We start from the raw sequence: 20,081 nt of genomic DNA, 5'->3' as shown, positions 1-20,081 counted from the left end.
CCCTCCTTGGTAGGGGGCACACAATTCCCTCTACAGCATCAGATCTTTCAGAATAGATATCGAACACGAGTTGCTGTGGGGTAGAGGGATCTGCTCAGATCTACTGTCAGCATCACATGTTCAGGGGATGAGACACCACCAATCTATAAGCATCTCTTCTCAGAAGAAAGCACATCTTAGGCACCAGCATTGGTTCATGGGGGTCATTAAACTGATATCACCTGAAGGGCGAATCCCAGTCCCACAGCCCAGAACTTACACTCCTGATGAATTACTCCCTCCCCTCGCCTAGAGAAGAGATACACCGGCTGACGGGAGAGACTATAGCAACACAAGCTCACTGCCAACAGCACTTTTTGACTGAAGACTACCTGGTTGGACATCACTTCTCCAAGTGTGGATTTTATCTTAGCCTTCATCACACGAATAGGGGAGGTAAACTCGCTTTCTATACCACCCATGCACAATGGAAGACAACTTCACACTCACTCACTTCATTATCAACACCAAAGAAAGGGGGAATAATCAACTCGTTGACAGCCAATAATATTCCTTGAGGAATGAACATCTGGCAGCCCCTGAAGGCCAATATCGCTTGCAGCAGCACAGCATCACCTCAGTCTGTTTCCCATGCTGGCGGGAGAGCACTATTGCTTAACAAGTGAAATTCCACCGAAGGTCAAACCTGCGTTCTTGTTTTCTTTGTTCAGCGTGCTTTCCCCTTTACTGTACTCCACCTTCCGATCGCTTGTGTTGAGTGAAAATCCTTTTAATCTCGCTATCCATGCTGCATTATTGAAGCTACCCATCAGTGTCTGATAACCCGTTGCAATACACTGGCTTGTGGTGTTTCGCTTATGCGGTTTACTTTTCAGTGCAGTGGCCCAATCTTTCTCGTTTCTGATGTCTATAAAATGAGCTGCGCGTTTCTAATTTTATATAAAATGCATCACCTACAGTGCTTTCAAACGCAGCAGTTTGTAAGGGTCGCATTATTTTCAAATATAATTCAGTAGATGTTAGAAATGGGGTCTTTGGTTGACAGTCAGGTTACCCCCTGTTCAAGCAAGGACCCTCACTCTAGTTAGGATAAAAGAGAATCACCCTCAGCTAACCCCTGCTTACCCCCTTGGTAGCTTGGCAGAGCAGTAGGCTTAACCTCAGAGTGCTGGGCGTAAAGTATTTGTACCAACACACACAGTAACTTAATGAAAACACTACAAAATGACACAACACCAGTTTAGAAAAATAGGAAATATTTATCTAGACAAAACAAGACCAAAACGACAAAAATCCAACATACACAAGTCAAGTTATGATTTTTTAAAGGTTTAAAATAAAAAGAGTCTTTAGGTAGTTGTAACAACACACTAGCGCTGCTAGCGTGAAAATGTACCTGGTTTGCGGCAAAAATAACCCCGCACGGGCGGTGTGCGTCGAAAATAACCCTGCACGGGTATATGCGTCGAAAACAGCTCGGCACGGCGAGGCGCGTCGAAAAAGCCAGCCACGCGACGGTCCGAAAGTCCCGCGGCGCTGGTTGCGATCTCTCAGCCTTCGTCAGCGATGCTGCGCGTCGTTTCTCCTGCTCCGGGCGTCGATTCTCCGGTCGCGTTTCCTGCGGCGTCGTTTCTCAGCTGCGGAGCCGGCGTCGCGTCGTTTTCTCAGCCGCGATCGGATTCGCGTCGATCTTTTCTCCGCACGGTGCTCGGTGCGTGTATTTTTGTCCTTAGGCTGCCAGCCTCTCCTTTCAGGGTCCCAGGAACTGGAAGGGCACCACAGAGCAGAGTAGGGGTCTCTCCAGAGACTCCAGGTGCTGGCAGGAAGAAGTCTTTGCTATCCCTGAGACTTCAACAACAGGAGGCAAGCTCTACATCAAGCCCTTGGAGATTTCTTCTTCAAGATGGAAGGCACACAAAGTCCAGTCTTTGCCCTCTTACTCTGGCAGAAGCAGCACTGCAGGAAAGCTCCACAAAGCACAGTCACAGGCAGGGCAGCACTTGTTCCTCAGCGATCAGCTCTTCTCCAGGCAGAGGTTCCTCTTGATTCCAGAAGTGTTTCTAAAGTTTGTAAGTTTGGGTGCCCTTCTTATACCCATTTTAGTCTTTGAAGTCACCTTTCTTCAAAGGGGACTCACACCTTCTTGTGAAATCCTGCCTTGCCCAGGCAAGGCCTCAGACACACACCAGGGGGCTGGAGACAGCATTGTCAGAGGCAGGCACAGTCCTTTCAGATGAGAGTGACCACTCCACCCCTCCCTCCTAGCAGAGATGGCTAATCAGGAAATGCAGATCACACCCCAGCTCCCTTTGTGTCACTGTCTGGTGTGAGGTGAAAAACAACCCAACTGTCAAACTGACCCAGACAGGGAATCCACAAACAAGGCAGAGTCACAGAATGGTTTAAGCAAGAAAATGCTCACTTTCTAAAAGTGGCATTTCCAAACGCACAATCTTAAAATCAACTTTACTAAAAGATGTATTTTTAAATTGTGAGTTCAGGGATCCCAAACTCCACATGTCCATCTACTCTCTAGGGGAATCTACACGTTAATCATATTTAAAGGTAGCCCCCATATTATCCTATGAGAGAGAGACAGACCTTGCAACAGTGAAAACGAAATTGGCAGTATTTCACTGTCAGGACATATAAACCACATTACTATATGTCCTACCTTATCCATACACTGCACCCTGCCCTTGGGGCTACCTAGGGCATACCTTAGGGGTGCCTTACATGTAAGGAAAGGGAAGGTTTAGGCCTGGCAAGTGGGTACACTTGCCAAGTCGACTTTACAGTGTAAAAATACACACACAGACACTGCAGTGGCAGGTCTGAGACATGATTACAGAGCTACTTATGTGGGTGGCACAACCAGTGCTGCAGGCCCACTAGTAGCATTTGATTTACAGGCCCTGGCACCTCTAGTGCCCCTTACTAGGGACTTACTGGTAAATCAAATATGCCAATCATGGATAAACCACTTACATACAATTTAAACAGGAGAGCATATGCACTTTAGCACTGGTTAGCAGTGGTAAAGTGCTCAGAGTTGAAAAGCCAACAGCAACATGTCAGAAAAATATAGGAGGCAGGAGGCAAAAAAGTCTGGGGATGACCCTGCAAAAGCAAAAGTCCAACACGACCCCCTACCAGCCTAAAGCCAGGGGAGAACAATCAATACCTTGATGTACTTCCCTGATTGGGGCGATAGAACAGGGACCCAGGCCCACAACAGCAGGGGCATGCTCCAGTTCTACGCCTTCCTGACTCCAGTTGGATCCCTCTGTCCATACTCTCAGGGCCCACTAAGCTAACCCATGGGGAACCCTTCTCCACATCTACAGACACCATCTGTGCAACACCTAACTTTACTTTGCTCACAGATGTATTGCAATGGGCAGATAGTACCACCAGGGCCAACACAATGGTGTTGCCCACTCCACCCCTGGGGTGTGACTCTCGTCCTTCCCCCCCCAGGGGCAACTCTGTCCACCAGGACAGCAAGCCACAGTGGCCCCAGACAACTGTCAGGGATGAGAGCCCGACCTCAGGCCTCTCTAACCACTGTGACTGTGGAGAGTGGGGGGTGGTAGCCCCAGGTGCCTGGCACCCTTTGACCACTCTCTCTTCCACCAGGTCAGGGATGACAACCTGACCCTGGTCCTCCCCTCTGGGGCTCTGTACCCTCCCTGCAGAAGCGGCACCCCCAGAGTCAAAAACTGTCAGGGTGCTTGTAGAAGCAGTCCTGCACAATTCTTCCATCAGTGCAGGGATGTTAACCTGCAACTGATCCTCCAACCTGGGGTCTGTACCTTCAGGTTGGACCAGGGCCAGGGGTGAGGCTTCCCTCCCCCTGCCCTCTCTTCTGGGGTCCTGAACCACCCAACTAGGAGCGGCCCCCCCAGAAGACAACATGGTAGGGGCACTGTTAGCAGTAGCCCCTTCCTCCAGGTCAGGGGGGACACCCTTAACCTGGCCTCCCAATCCAGGGCCTGTACCCACAGACTGGATCACTGCCTGGCAACCCAGGACTTCCTGGGGGGCATACCTACCCCCTACCAGGTCAGAGTTTACCCTCTGAACCTGGTCATCCAACCCAGGGTCACCACCCTGCGGTTGAACCACTGCCTGGCACACCAGGACTTCCTGGGGAGCACACTTACCCCCCATCAGGTCAGAGTTTACCCCCTGAACCTGATTATTCAACCCAGAGTCACCACCCTGCGGTTGAACCATTGCCTGGCACACCAGGACTTCCAGGGGGGCACACTTACCCCCCTCAAGGGACACACTGTCCCGAAGGGCCACACAAGAGTCTGGCTGGCGCAGGTCTCCTGACCTCTGCCCCTCTGACAGAGTCTGGATTCCCCCCAACCCAGAAATGGTCTCACCAAGGTCATTCATGGGGGGCTCTGCTCTCAGAGCTGACCCCTGACCCTCCAGGTTCTCCACTGGGGTCCGCAACCCCCTCTCAACCCTCTGTCTGGACTTCTGCACCCCCTCACTAGGAGTGGTACTGCCAGACACCAGAACTGGTGGGACGCTGGCTACAGCCGCCCCCCCAAGTTCTCCTGACACTGTGGGGTCTCCCTCAACAGATGGCCCTATGGTACAGGCTAGGCTCCCCTCCTGGTGTTCCCGCAGGGAACCCTCCAGGACCTGGGACCGGATCTCGGGCACCTTGGGCCTCAACCCATCCCCATTCCCTCTCCTCTGAGACTGGACATGGGGTCCCTCACCCATCCCACTACACTGGGACCTACCTGGGACACTACAATCCTTCCCTACCTCACCTGGTTGGGAACTACCTAGACCACTCCTCTCAGGAGCACCCCCAAATGCCTCTTCAGACTCTCTGGTACTCACCCAGCAGTCTGCCTCCATTGTAAGCTCCCTGGGGTCAGAGAACTCACACTCCACCTGGTGTTGGCATAGCTCTGGAAAATAAGGACTAGACATATGCTCTCCAGCAATTACATCACTCAGCCCCTCACATGAATTAACCAAAGTACCCTTCACCCAACCATCCAGTGACTCTGCTTTGAAAAAGCACCCCACATCACCCTCCTGAGACTGGTGAGACAGTACCTGACTGTCCCTGACACTCAACCCACACTCTTCTGGGATGTTTTCACACTCCATAACCAGGACTTCTACCTGGGGGGAACCCCTCTCCCTGTCACTCTCACCTAGAGTCAGTAGAGTGTCCCTCCCACCAGTAGGAATATGACTCCCCATGCCAGTTCCCCAATCCACCTCAGGGACCCTGTGCATCACTGGAGCTACCTCATACCCCTGAACCTCCTGGCGTGTGTTAACTCCCTCCTTCAAGTAGGGCACCACCTCTCTGGGCATGTGCACTTCTGCAGCATCACTGGATATACAATTGTTGCTGCCACCATTCCAGCTGGACTCAGCCCTCATGACTTCCAGCTCTTTCAATTTAAGCTCGTAAGCATAAATCATTTTTTTAATCTCTAAGTCCCTCCTCCTTTCTGCCAGGACTAAGGCCCTCTTCTCCTCGGCCCTCTTAAGCTCTTCCAGACTCCGGATTCGAGCTAGGAGCCTATCATCTCTTTCTGTTCCCTCCTCAGGGCCACTGCCCTCCTCTTTGGAGTAGTCCTCCTCCTCAGAGTAGTTATCCTCCTCAGACTCATTTGGTGGTGTTGCCTGACAACGTTTCAATTCATCCTGAAACAGGGCTGACTCAAGATCCTCCCTTCTGGATTCCTTGTTCACAGCCAGTCCCCTTTCCATGCAGAATGCTTTAAGCTGCCACTTTTTATACATAGATAGGTGCCAGAAATTGACTTCCATTTCTGCAAAGGCTTCACAACCAAAAAACAAAGTCCAAAAATATCATCAATACTTCCAGGAGGACATCAGAGAACAAAAAGCAGAATCACAAGACAAGTAGTATGTGGTCACGTAGTGGTCTGAGATCAAAACAGTAGTGTACACTTAATTACTGTATGTCAAGTACAAATACAAGTCCAATCCCGACCGCTGGTCACCAATGTTAGAAATGGGGTCTTTGGTTGACAGTCAGGTTACCCCCTGTTCAAGCAAGGACCCTCACTCTAGTTAGGATAAAAGAGAATCACCCTCAGCTAACCCCTGCTTACCCCCTTGGTAGCTTGGCAGAGCAGTAGGCTTAACCTCAGAGTGCTGGGCGTAAAGTATTTGTACCAACACACACAGTAACTTAATGAAAACACTACAAAATGACACAACACCAGTTTAGAAAAATAGGAAATATTTATCTAGACAAAACAAGACCAAAACGACAAAAATCCAACATACACAAGTCAAGTTATGATTTTTTAAAGGTTTAAAATAAAAAGAGTCTTTAGGTAGTTGTAACAACACACTAGCGCTGCTAGCGTGAAAATGTACCTGGTTTGCGGCAAAAATAACCCCGCACGGGCGGTGTGCGTCGAAAATAACCCTGCACGGGTATATGCGTCGAAAACAGCTCGGCACGGCGAGGCGCGTCGAAAAAGCCAGCCACGCGACGGTCCGAAAGTCCCGCGGCGCTGGTTGCGATCTCTCAGCCTTCGTCAGCGATGCTGCGCGTCGTTTCTCCTGCTCCGGGCGTCGATTCTCCGGTCGCGTTTCCTGCGGCGTCGTTTCTCAGCTGCGGAGCCGGCGTCGCGTCGTTTTCTCAGCCGCGATCGGATTCGCGTCGATCTTTTCTCCGCACGGTGCTCGGTGCGTGTATTTTTGTCCTTAGGCTGCCAGCCTCTCCTTTCAGGGTCCCAGGAACTGGAAGGGCACCACAGAGCAGAGTAGGGGTCTCTCCAGAGACTCCAGGTGCTGGCAGGAAGAAGTCTTTGCTATCCCTGAGACTTCAACAACAGGAGGCAAGCTCTACATCAAGCCCTTGGAGATTTCTTCTTCAAGATGGAAGGCACACAAAGTCCAGTCTTTGCCCTCTTACTCTGGCAGAAGCAGCACTGCAGGAAAGCTCCACAAAGCACAGTCACAGGCAGGGCAGCACTTGTTCCTCAGCGATCAGCTCTTCTCCAGGCAGAGGTTCCTCTTGATTCCAGAAGTGTTTCTAAAGTTTGTAAGTTTGGGTGCCCTTCTTATACCCATTTTAGTCTTTGAAGTCACCTTTCTTCAAAGGGGACTCACACCTTCTTGTGAAATCCTGCCTTGCCCAGGCAAGGCCTCAGACACACACCAGGGGGCTGGAGACAGCATTGTCAGAGGCAGGCACAGTCCTTTCAGATGAGAGTGACCACTCCACCCCTCCCTCCTAGCAGAGATGGCTAATCAGGAAATGCAGATCACACCCCAGCTCCCTTTGTGTCACTGTCTGGTGTGAGGTGAAAAACAACCCAACTGTCAAACTGACCCAGACAGGGAATCCACAAACAAGGCAGAGTCACAGAATGGTTTAAGCAAGAAAATGCTCACTTTCTAAAAGTGGCATTTCCAAACGCACAATCTTAAAATCAACTTTACTAAAAGATGTATTTTTAAATTGTGAGTTCAGGGATCCCAAACTCCACATGTCCATCTACTCTCTAGGGGAATCTACACGTTAATCATATTTAAAGGTAGCCCCCATATTATCCTATGAGAGAGAGACAGACCTTGCAACAGTGAAAACGAAATTGGCAGTATTTCACTGTCAGGACATATAAACCACATTACTATATGTCCTACCTTATCCATACACTGCACCCTGCCCTTGGGGCTACCTAGGGCATACCTTAGGGGTGCCTTACATGTAAGGAAAGGGAAGGTTTAGGCCTGGCAAGTGGGTACACTTGCCAAGTCGACTTTACAGTGTAAAAATACACACACAGACACTGCAGTGGCAGGTCTGAGACATGATTACAGAGCTACTTATGTGGGTGGCACAACCAGTGCTGCAGGCCCACTAGTAGCATTTGATTTACAGGCCCTGGCACCTCTAGTGCCCCTTACTAGGGACTTACTGGTAAATCAAATATGCCAATCATGGATAAACCACTTACATACAATTTAAACAGGAGAGCATATGCACTTTAGCACTGGTTAGCAGTGGTAAAGTGCTCAGAGTTGAAAAGCCAACAGCAACATGTCAGAAAAATATAGGAGGCAGGAGGCAAAAAAGTCTGGGGATGACCCTGCAAAAGCAAAAGTCCAACAGTAGACAACATAATTTAGAAAGTTTACATCACCATACGCTTTCTAGCGTTCACTTGGTAAGTGTATTAAGGAAAGAGGTGTGCTCTGTACAACAAAATTTCAGTTGGGAATTGAGTGTGGTCAGGATTTAGCGACAAGGAGCTGCATGCAGAACGCTTTACAGACAACTGGGTTCAGTAAGCAGACAGAGCGGGGGAGGGCGATGAGCTGGTGACAAGTAGTTAAGGCAATACTAGGCAGCGCACTCAAAAGTCATTCTCACATATTTGCTCTAGGTATGCTTACGATTTTGTGAGGCACAGAGAAGAGCGGTTTTGCAATAAAAATGCAAATCTACTCTACGTGCCCATTCTTCACTCTACAGTGTAGATTCTTGTTTGCTATACCCAAGGAAATTAGTTTATTAGCAGCTTAGAGGCCTTCTGTCTGATTGGACAGAATTATTTCACAAGGATTACTCTGTTTAAATGGCACATTCATTGTCTCACAGCCTATCATGTCAAAGCCAAATCAGAAAAGTCATCTTTGTTTGCATTCCGGATGCAAGACCATGAACACATCTTTTCTATATCTAGGATTTAAAGACGGATTAGACAGAAATTAATAAAATAACCGATTTCCCTTGTTCACCCACTCACTCTCCTTGTTAATTTCTCTAAGACTGCCTATGCTGCGAACTTGATTTTATCTTGACTACAACCAGGCAGATTGTTGCTACATATGCCCTCTCCTTTTACCACAGCACCCACTGTCAACATAGCCACCTTCACCAGAAAAGCCATACAATTATCAGCTCTTTCTAAAGGAGGCAAAGGGTGGTCCAGTAAATGTTTTTTTCCCCAATGGTAGCAGTAACCAGTGAGAGGCGCCTACAATGAATACTGACGGCTATTTCATTCAGCAAGTTACTGAAATTTGCTCAGAAATGCTAGTTCTATACTTTTAAGAGCACAAGTTCTCACCCAACAGCAGTATGGTTGGGAAAGGCTGCCAAGTTCTTCACACTAATCCTCCTCCTCTTCACTTTCAGAGGGGGTGGGGAGGTTAGCATGAGTTATGGTGTACATTGTGCGTTGTACATCATAAGTTGCAAACGTAAGGAAAAACACTTCTTTAGCTGATCTTTAACAATGTTTTTTTCTGTGAATTTCATATTTTTGTCAATATATACAGCATTGACTCCCCACCTCCCACTGATGAAGTTGTACAACTTAACAATACCAAGAGAAGGCTAAATGTGCCAAGTCTCTGCCTAATTTCATGGAGATCCATACAACTGTGGCCAAAGTTAGTGAATCAAAAATATTATTGACCCTCCTCCTTTAACTTTTCACACCGAAATTGTATAACAATAACATCTGTACGTGGTTTAGTTATTGAATGCTTGCAACATTTTGATACAGATTCTTACAACAGTGCCAAAGTAGTATGCAAATTAAATCCACTATATTAAAAACAAATCCTTCCAACCCTCTGCCAGGCTTTGTGTAGATTTAACAATCAGTGCCAAATTAATTAGAAAATGATCAGTTCTCTGCCCTCCAGTTTCAAAATACACATCTTGATACAGAACAGCAAGCGCACAACTCGTGGAGATTGCATAGACGCCCACACGCCAACATTAAAAGCGGCAAGTGAAGCCATCAGATATTGTACCTCGCCTCCTGCCACCTACAGCAACATCGCCCTCCCACAAGACCTTTGCAACAAGCTCTCAGAATTCCTCTGTAAGAAAATCATCTCCATGTACAGCAACTTTGACCCTCAACTGGACCCTGTCACTGCCACAACTCAACTCCCCATAACTGCCAAAGAACTACCCTGACTTCTTGGCCCACCGTCATCACTGTCCAAATTACTGCTACCATGACAACCATCCACTTGGGGACCCCCATCTGACCCTTGTCCCCATCACACCTTCATCAAAGGGCTCCTACTGATCAGTGAAGCACTAAGAACCATCCTCAATGCCTCCATTGACTCAGCCACATTCCTAGGCACATCAAAACATGCCACCACCGTGCCCCTGCTCAAGAAACTGTCTGCTGACTGAAACACACTTTATTAAAGAAATTAATCAATCAATGTCTCACTGATCAACTCAACAGCAGCTTGTAGATGCCGTGCAGTCCATATTTAGGACCAACCACAGTACTGAAGCAACATTGATCACCCCCACAGACGACACCGCATGTTCTCTGACAGAGGAGACCCAGCAGCCCTTATTCTCCTGGACCTCTCTGCAGCATTTGACATAATCTTACACTCCATCCTCAGATGCCCTGCCCATGATAGCCTGTCCCTATGATCTGGATCTCAGAGAACTTGGGGACTCCATCCCCGGAAGCAGACTTTAATATTTAGGGGTGAGGGCTTGCAACCTCCCTCCCCGAGCATCATAAAGGCCCCAAGCACCCAATCTTCAGGGGCCAGCTTTTTAACCCTGAGCTGTCTACCGGCCCAGGGATCCCATACACCGAGTCCAGAACAAAGCAGTGTCTCAGGGAACCCATCTCCTGGGACACTGCTGTTCCCTGCCCTGTAAAGTGCAGACAGGAAACGTAAACTTAATTCCTTGATTGCACGCTCTTGGATAGGGAACACAACTTTGCTCCAGCCTGTTGGGCGCACAGAAAAAAGGTTGCTGGCTGGGGAACCAGCAGGAGCTGCGGATGCCTTGGAGGTCTCATCCAGCGCTCAACATTTACCCAAGGAATGCATGCCACGGGTGGGCACTGGGGCACCCACTGTAAAAAAAACTGGTGGCTCTTGCTGGTACCCTGTGTGGGTGCTGGCTGGGGAGTCAGAGGCTGTGGAGGCCTGAAGGCTGCTCCAAGTCCCCTAACATTTTGTGGGTGCCCTGAGTGGGCTGTGGGGTAACCATAAAAGAAATGGCACAGATGCGCATAAGGAAATGCTCATTTACTCATTTATTATTCACTGCTCAAAGCAAAGAGTGCTCCATGACACCATACAAGGGCTTTCTATTTACAGTTTTAGCTTCTGGTGGTGCCTCTAGAAGGGGCAGTGGCAACGGCAGACTTTTTTTTGTTTAATGTTGTGAAGGGCCTCAAGAAATGAAGCCACTCCCAGCAACATTAAAATACCCACTAACATTGCTTATCATATAATATTTTAAACACTGAGCTGGAACAATATGTGTTTTAGCAGGAGTGCCAGGACCCCTTGCGGTTGGTTCTATGGCTGCAATTTGTGGCATGAAAAATGTTAAAATTAACATGGTTAATGTTATTTTTAAATACTTTATTGAAAATGGTTTGTGACAATCACTATTGTTAAACATTGCAATATGCAAATTTATAAAATATACATTTGATTAGAGCTATTTGTGACTTTTGACAACGCCAATAGGTCTGCTTTATATATTGATGTGCTGACCCCTTGATATAGCCAATAGGCTTGCCTCTATACATTTTGGCATCCTGGCCCCTTGACAAAGCCAAAATTTCTGTCTGTCTTAAAATTACACCATTTATGTTGTTACATGATATAGTCAGCCATGTGTGGCTGTGTGGTGAAGGGTTTGGTTGCAGGCCCGGTGGCTAACCCCATGCCACATACGGCCTTCGTCTGTATACGGTGAAATGTTGGGTGCCTGAAATGGGTTTGCACCCAACTCCTCACAGATATAGAGATCTTACTGTATGCTAAAAAAACATAGAAATTGACTGAAAAAAACTAAGGTTAAAGTACATTGTAGCTAGCAATTGTCTTACTTTACATTAAAAGAGGCCATAGAAATTCATTGAAAAAAAAACAAAGGTTAAAGGAACATTCTAGTTAGGTGAAAATGTCAGTTAAAACATATTGTTTAAAAATAACAAAACCACTGAAATTCAACAGTTAAAGTGATCTCCAGTAACAGTAAACCATGCCCTAGAGTAACTATAACTCACACCCTCACCCTGCATTGCCAATTCTCTCACATATTACACCATTTGGGACATGTTGTATGGCAGCATACATAACATCACATCAATATCTGAAATGCCATAATTGATAACACTGTGCATGGCAGGGGCAAGTTATAATTACATTAGGGCTCGAGTTATAGTTAGTTGAGGTAACTATGACTTGTGAACTTTAGTAGCTTTGTTAGTTTAAAATGGTATGTTTTAAATGACATTTTTAACATCCCTTTAACCTTTGTTTTGTTCAGTGAATATATGATTGCTGCTATTGGATATATAACAGTCAACACTGTTTAGTTATAGCTAGACCAGGTCTTAATAGGATTTTTTTTTATTTTTTTTCTAATAACATTGGTGCCGTTTGATGAATTTCCACAAAACCTAAAAAAAAAAAAAAAATTTAAATGGTCCACTCACCTCAGCTCCTTCCAGGAAAGTTTCAGAGTCATCCATCAGAAAGGGGAAGAGAAAAAAAGGGGGGCTATCCATAAATGGATTTTCCTCATGCAGCTTGCCATAGGAACCTTAGATACAGTGGTAGTGAAACAACTGAACAAATTACACCACGTTTGGCAGAAAGGTAGAGACTTACCCAGACAGTAAGCTTTTTGTTCTTTGGTGTAACTGTGCTCAATTGTTTGAGAAATCACAGTTTAATTTTAGAAATATCAAGAGATGCAGAAGTATGGGGATCCAGCAGATCAAAATATAAGATCTGATTGGCTGTCTCCCATCAACAAATAAGTTTGCACGCCATTTTAGGACTCTGGAATCCTGTCCACATGTCCTGAAAATAAAACAGAGAGGTCAGGGTAGGAATGCCAAAAGCCCCTGAATCCCTAGGGGAAAAAAGCTGTGTCCTTAATAAAAAAAATAAAAAATAAAAAAATAAAAAATAAATATATATATTGGGGGCGGCAGGGTAGGAATGCCTTGAACCCCTAAACCTCTACGGTGAAAAACAATATTCTTTAGCGGCACTGTCGGTGAGTGACGTATACTTTCTAAGTAAGTTTCTTTATTGATGACATCTGTGAACAATCAGACACTATTGATGTTAAATAGGGCGATAATAATATAATGCATTTATCTTGAGAAAGACTATTGAGATGGGCAAAATAGCTTGCAAATTGTCATTACTCACTCTTTTCACTTTTTTGGACAAGCACTGATATTTCTGAATGCACTTTTGAAAGTAGAGATGTTTTTTGATACAGTATAGAATTGCTAACTAATCATTCATCATGAATCATTATCCTGTACTGATGAGAGAAGAACCAAGAGTCCATACCTGGGGTAGCACATGGCATCCTTTTGTTTAAGTTTTATTGTCTTCAAGCAGCTCAGCCTGTTCTCCAGGTCTGGCCCCTGGGAAACCCACCTCTCCTCGAAGATGAGAATCCGCATATGCAGGCCAATATTCTTTGACATGCTCTCATGCCAATATTGTTTATGCACTTTGTGTATATAATGTCCATGGACAGAGGCCCAGAAACTCCGGAGGAAATGGCGGGGGCAACTCTACTCCTGAACATATTCATCCTATGCTGGGGGGGGGGGGGGGGGGGGGGTATCCATTTGGATTGCCCTGTGGTCCCATGCTTGCAGTGGCCACGTGGCAGATGTGACAGCAATCTATGTGCTCCTACATGGAATACTTGATGGCAAGGAGTTATATCTGCTCAATGTGTATGCCCCTAATAGGCAATGGGGACTTTTATGGGGCACTGAACGGTGAACCTCTGCCTTATGTGGAGATGCCCATTGTGTGGGCAGGAGATTTCAACTGTATATTAGATGGACAACTAGACAGATCTCCACCCAGGATGGGTACAAAGCTGTGTATGGGATGAGCCTCTGCGAAACAATGACCAAGTTTCAGTTTACTGATAATTGGAGGGCCTTAAACCCCACAGCCAGGGAATTTTCATGTTACACTCCAACTCATGGAGCATACAGCCGCCTAGACTGTTTCCTCTGAACAAATGACAGAATGCTGGATGTCAAAAGAGCATGCCATCAGATGCACTGTCAGACCATGCTCCCCTACTATAAGCATACTGCTTGCGCTACGGTAGGTCAGCCATCCCGCTATGGCGCATGAGACTAGAGTCACTGGGCGTCCCAGAATATAAAGCGGATATGCCACTAGCTCTACAGGGCTATTTTGACACTAACTGGATCTCCCCAGGAACTCATAGGAAGGAGTGAGATGCGCTCAAGGTGGTCATTAAAGGCGAAAGCCTCAGCAAGACTTATGGAGCCAGAAAAAGAAGAAAAAAAAGACTGGAGTGAGAATTATGGGAGGGGGAGGAATAGCTCAACTGGCTGCAACACCGCATAGTGGGTCATGAGGTAGAAGACTGGTCACTGACAAACTCAGAGATGACTGGGCTACACTTGTCTGCCACATGAGATGAGACTTTAGGCAATGGCTGCAAAGCTAGGGGACAAAGCAGGCCGCATATTGGCCTGGCTACTCATATTCAAAAGACCTCTGCCCATGATACTCATGCTTAATCACCCTGGGGGAGGAACGGTCATGGGGCAGGCTGCTTTTAACTCCCAGCTACTACACCACTTAGTGGGTGTGTATGCCAGACAAACAGGTGGTGAGGAAGGGGAGATAGCCAACTTTCTAGACCAGGTTGAACTCCTGCACCTCAGACAGAGGGGTTAGAAGGCGCGATATGATTAGAAAAGCTAAAAGAAACCCTATTTGACATTGACGGAGGTCGCTGCCCTGGACCAGATGGACTCCCCATTGAGTATTACCAAGCATATTCTGCCTCCCTATTCGCAGCCATCTTAGAAACCCTGGTGGAAGCCTGTAGCAGTGGAGCCCTGCCTTCCCATATGCGGTGGGCTCTGATAACAATGTTCCCCAAACCAGGCAAGGATCCTCTGGATCCCAGGTTGTACAGCCCACCGTCAAAGATCAAGGTAGACATTAAGCTTCTACCAAAGGTACTCACACAGAAACTGAGCTGAGTGATTACACAACTAGTGCATAAATACCAGTGTGAGTTTGTACCAGGTAGGAAAACCTTAGGAGACTGTCGCGTAATGCACGAAACCCTGAATGAAACTTTTGAGGCTGCAAAGAAAAAAATACAAAACCTTTTATTGTGTAGCGGAGGGTCTCAGTCTATAGTTGTCTGGAGGGCTTGAAGACATTGATTGGAGCAGCAGCCATTGAAACAGTTGTTGGTGGTCATCTGTGGATGCGGATAATCCAGTCTGTGGATGCAATTATAGCCTGTGTGACATTTATCTAGGAGGACATCCCTGCCATGTGATGGCAGGACCGCAAAAATGGGCCAGTGGCCCATCATCTACATTGCATGGTAACATTCCAGATTATTGCCATTTAGGCAATTATTGAGGCTGGTAGTGTTCTTCCAATATGAGTGGCAGCCACTCTGAATGTGTGTGCTCTTTTCCATCAGAAGTCAGGAGTGAGGTGCTACAACATCAGAACCATAGAGATATTCACGCTCTCTGATCAGAAGATCCTGGCTCCACTATCGAAGTGGGCATCTATGAGGGCTTTGAGCTTGTTGTGGCATGGACTTAGCAGGCTCTTGTTTCCGGCAGGAAGTCCTAAAGTGTGCACCCTGGGAAAGTTGGAAGACATAGCATTGTTTGAACTTTCATGTAGTTTGTGGCCCTGGCAGGGTAAGTCAAAGTGCAACACTATGTAAAAACCTATAGATCCTGAGACAAGAGATTCAACAACATCGGACAACTGGCTCATAAACCTTTGTTACCGATCAGATTTCAAGAGAGTCACAACACACTGACACCTTTGTGTGCAAGCTTATACTCTGAGCACACAAGTAACAGTGGATGCTGTGCTTTGCCCGACAGGTTTCTAAAGAGGGTCAATGGAATTTGGAATGGATGCTTTGGATCCATTAGAATGTGATCTTCTGGCCAAACTTGGAGAAGGACACAGCGTGGAAGCGCTATATGGCCACTGCTTTGCCTATCACATGAGGAGCTCATTAAGTAGTGTTCCATTTACAGCAGATGAGTAAAAACACTTGTACTGACTGCCTATAATTTGTGTCTCACATGTCATAGTTTGATTTGAAGTCAAGTGATATGACTGCGTTGTTTTTATCATATTGATTGGGACTTAATGGAACAAAAACAGTTTGTCTTATCTTATAATTTATTTTAACTGACATCAACTAACATTTTCACCATTAACATCTTAATGTTTATCATCATGTGGAGGATCCCTAATCAACTGAATCCAGAAAAACAAAAGCAGCATCCTTATTTGAAAATAAATGATCATATAATATGAACGCTTCAGCCACAGATAAAAGTCAGGATGATGAACAAAGTAAAAGAGTCTAACTTAGTGCAACTAGAAAGATTAACAACTTAAAACAAATAATCAATGTTGAAAAGATGTTTCCCTGAATGAATATATATATATATATGTGCAAAAAACAAAGGAGAACTCTGGAAAGTTCCCAATTTTAGGTGGAGAGCTGCTCTAGTAAGGAGCACCCTACAACACTAGCGACACTCTAGATTTGCTCACCTCAAATGTCTGCTTATCTAGCAAAGTTTTTAAGCATAGGATCAGCACAGTGCTATCCTCGCCGAGCTAGATAGTGACAAAGTCTTTTGCCATTTGTACAGCAAAATCTTTAAGCATAGGATTGACACAGTGTCATCCTCGCTGAGCTGTAAAATGACAAAAGCCATTTACCACTCCAGGCACAGTATTACAGCTTTGGACTGATCAAATACCGCCCAAGCCATCCTGGATTGAGTAAAGCAACCCCTGACACGCGTTTCGCTCTCATTAGAGCTCTTCAGAGGGGTATAGCTTTGTCCAGACACAAGGGAGCACCCAGTATAAGTCAAACCAAGGCCCTTTCAGGGTTAGAGTGACGCATAAATTATGCAATTTTTTTATATTATATATATATACACACACCTCGTAACATAATTCTCAGGAGAGTATTTTTTTTTTATTATGATGAAGTCAACTCTGCACTACCTAGAGAATATGAAATAGATTTGTGAAAATTGACACGGAGTATATTGAAAATACTAATAAAACATGCCTGTGTCCATGGACCAATGTTGCAGAGACTGTAGTATTTGTGAGTTGTTGGTAAACAAATGTAGAATGGTCAAGGAGAACAATGGCAAGTAATTTTTCATAACAGTCTTAGTTGCATAAGCACTTATTCTATAAATGTGATTATCTGCTCTTGTGGCATGCAAAAAAAATAGGAAGCAAAATATGGCTGTTTAAGCAAAAAAATAATGGAACATATTTGGATCATGAGGAAGGGTGGAGAAAAATATCCACTTGTTATGCCCTTTAAGGAATAGCATGACTCAAATTAGAAGCATATACAATTTGTCAGTAGTTAAAATTCAAAGAGCACGAGCTAAAATTATGCCTGATGGAATGAAAACTGATGTCAATTTTAAGTACCCTAAAACCTGTTGGCCTAAATTCAGAAGATGGGTTATGCTAGTTACTTGTTTCATTAACACTTGATGATGCAAAAAGTTTATCATAACGTTTCAGACAATTATTTCTGGGAGGTTGAATATTTTATTGAACTCTCCATATTAATTTTCATACAAGAAGAAAAGTACAGGGCGCACATTAATGATGCCATGCAAAGAAACAAAATACGTGTTTACCGTCAGTAATACACCATCTCATTAAAACAAACATTAGATCGGGAGAGTTATGCGATAGCTGTAAAAGCAGACTTGGAATGGAGACAGAAAGTTGCAGAAAGAAGGTTAAAAAAAAAAAAAAAAAAAAAAAAAAAAGAATGGTTACAGGAGATACGAGGAGAATACCTCTATGGTTAGAAATGCAGAATTAATATATGAAAGTGTTCACCAAAACTATCATAAAGTACCTCATAACTCCTCCCCAGAGAGAATTCAAGTAACGCATTATAAGTGAGTAAAACTACTAGGTAAAGTTCATGTTATGCCTGGTACCACCCGGCTTCAAGTTGGTGTCCCTGTTCTGTGAGGTTTGGTCTCCTTAGTCTGGGCAGGGGAGGGGTATAGGGCCAGATGTCTCATTGTATATCTCCCCAGTTGGCTTTTCAGTTTCTACATCTATTGCGGACTGTTGCCAGGATAGTTAAGGCTTCAATCCATTCAATCTGTATTTACAGGTTGGTTACTAATGGCAAGTCTATCCATAATTTTGTATCACTGTTAGTCCTTGCAATATCATGTGGGTCATGTTATATATTGCGAACTCTAGCGGGGGTTTGATACGAGTCTCATCTTTTCATTCATGGTTCATCATATTGTATTGCAGAAAGTTGTGATGCTTCGACGTGACCAGTGATTAGGACCAGGTATCCCCCAGGCTTTTCAAACCAGAAGATGGTGGGGGGGCGTATTTGATCAGTGAAGTTTGAATGGGGACCAGTCCTAATCGTGTAAGATTTTTATTTTTTTTAAACTGAATTTAAACAGTTTTCTTAAAGGCTTCGGTCATGTGCAGGCTAGAGCTCCTCCTATTGCTCTTCTTTATGTTTTTACAACTTTCTGACCATATATTTTGAAATTTTGTTTTGTAGGTTTTGATTAGAGGCATTTGATTAGGGCTTCGTATAGATCAGAAATTAGTTTTTAGTTCCCCCTCTTCACTAATTAATAATCTATGGTGGGATTGATAATTTGAATAATGATCTTCCTAATTTCTTAGAGATAGTTCTTCTGTTCAATATTTACCTACTGTTGGTCACTGTCAAGATCAACTTCTTCTTGAAGGCCACCAAATTCTCTAATGGACTCTTCTTCTAGAAGTTGTTTGAAGATTACTACTCCCTTGGAAGACCACGCTGATCAGACAGTGGAAAGGTTTATCACGTATGAGCAGGAACGTGTTGTTTCACTTTGGTGCAAGAAGGAAAAAAAATAGCAATTTGCCTTTTGGGTTTGTGCACTGAATTCCAAAAATGTATGGACTCTTGTACTGTGAGGATTGTCTAGGTCTCTGTCATCTTTTTGTTTTCTAACCTGTGTCCCCACTGCATCATTCTGTATACACCTCTCCATAATGGATCTTACTACTATGTCTTAATTCTGTGTTGATGCCTATGTAATTGGTAAGCACCATTATAAAGTCCAGTGATAGGTAGTCAGAGGCCTCCCAAGATGGTATTGGCAAATAGTTTGGATGTTGCTAATTTGGGATTTAGATATGCCTCAATGTAGGCTTGATGTGATGGTCTATGGAGTACAGCAGCGTATGGGGAATGGTGATTAGTAATATGCCAGATACTTCATACTTGAGGCCATGACCATTTTGCAAATCTTAAATCTGTCCTTTTGGGGAGAGTTGAAGGTGTTTCCAATTTGAAATGCTGAAAAAAAACTTGTGCTCCACTAGTCTAGATACTTTGGGCTTGATTACGATTTTGGCAGATGGGTGGATGTCAGTTACATTTGTGACAGAGTATCCCGCCATTTTACATGTTCCATAGGATATAATGGAACTTTTAATACAACAGGCAGGCTATCCACCACATTTGCGGCAGTGTATCCCATCCACCAAGGTTGTAATCAGGCCCATTTTCTCACACCATTCACCACTCACCAGGATGCCTTGATATTTCAATATATTAGGGACACATTTGAATGGGACACCTGACAGTGAGCCTTCTGTGGTAACTTTCAGTATGATCATAGCCTCACTTTTATGCCAGTTTAGTAGACATCCTGAAAATGCTTTGACTGTACCTGCCATTCTTCCTTTTTAATAGAGGACGTAAGGCATGGAAGTTGTTTCTGAGAAGATTTGTGTTAAAAGAGTAGCTGCAAAGGGATCGTGTGACCTCTGTAGTTGTATGTCATGTCTCTTTACATTTAGAAAATGTATACTTGTGTTGGTGTCCTAGTAAAGTAAGTAAGCTATTATGGGTCTGGTGTTGGTATCACTGGTTCATTTTTTCAATTTCAGTCAGTGCACTTTCTGGAACTCCAAAG

This window comes from Pleurodeles waltl, chromosome 4_1, assembly GCF_031143425.1.
Source record: "Pleurodeles waltl isolate 20211129_DDA chromosome 4_1, aPleWal1.hap1.20221129, whole genome shotgun sequence".
Taxonomy (NCBI): domain Eukaryota; kingdom Metazoa; phylum Chordata; class Amphibia; order Caudata; family Salamandridae; genus Pleurodeles; species Pleurodeles waltl.
The sequence above is the reverse complement of the archived record's forward strand: the minus strand, read 5'-3'. Positions refer to the sequence as shown.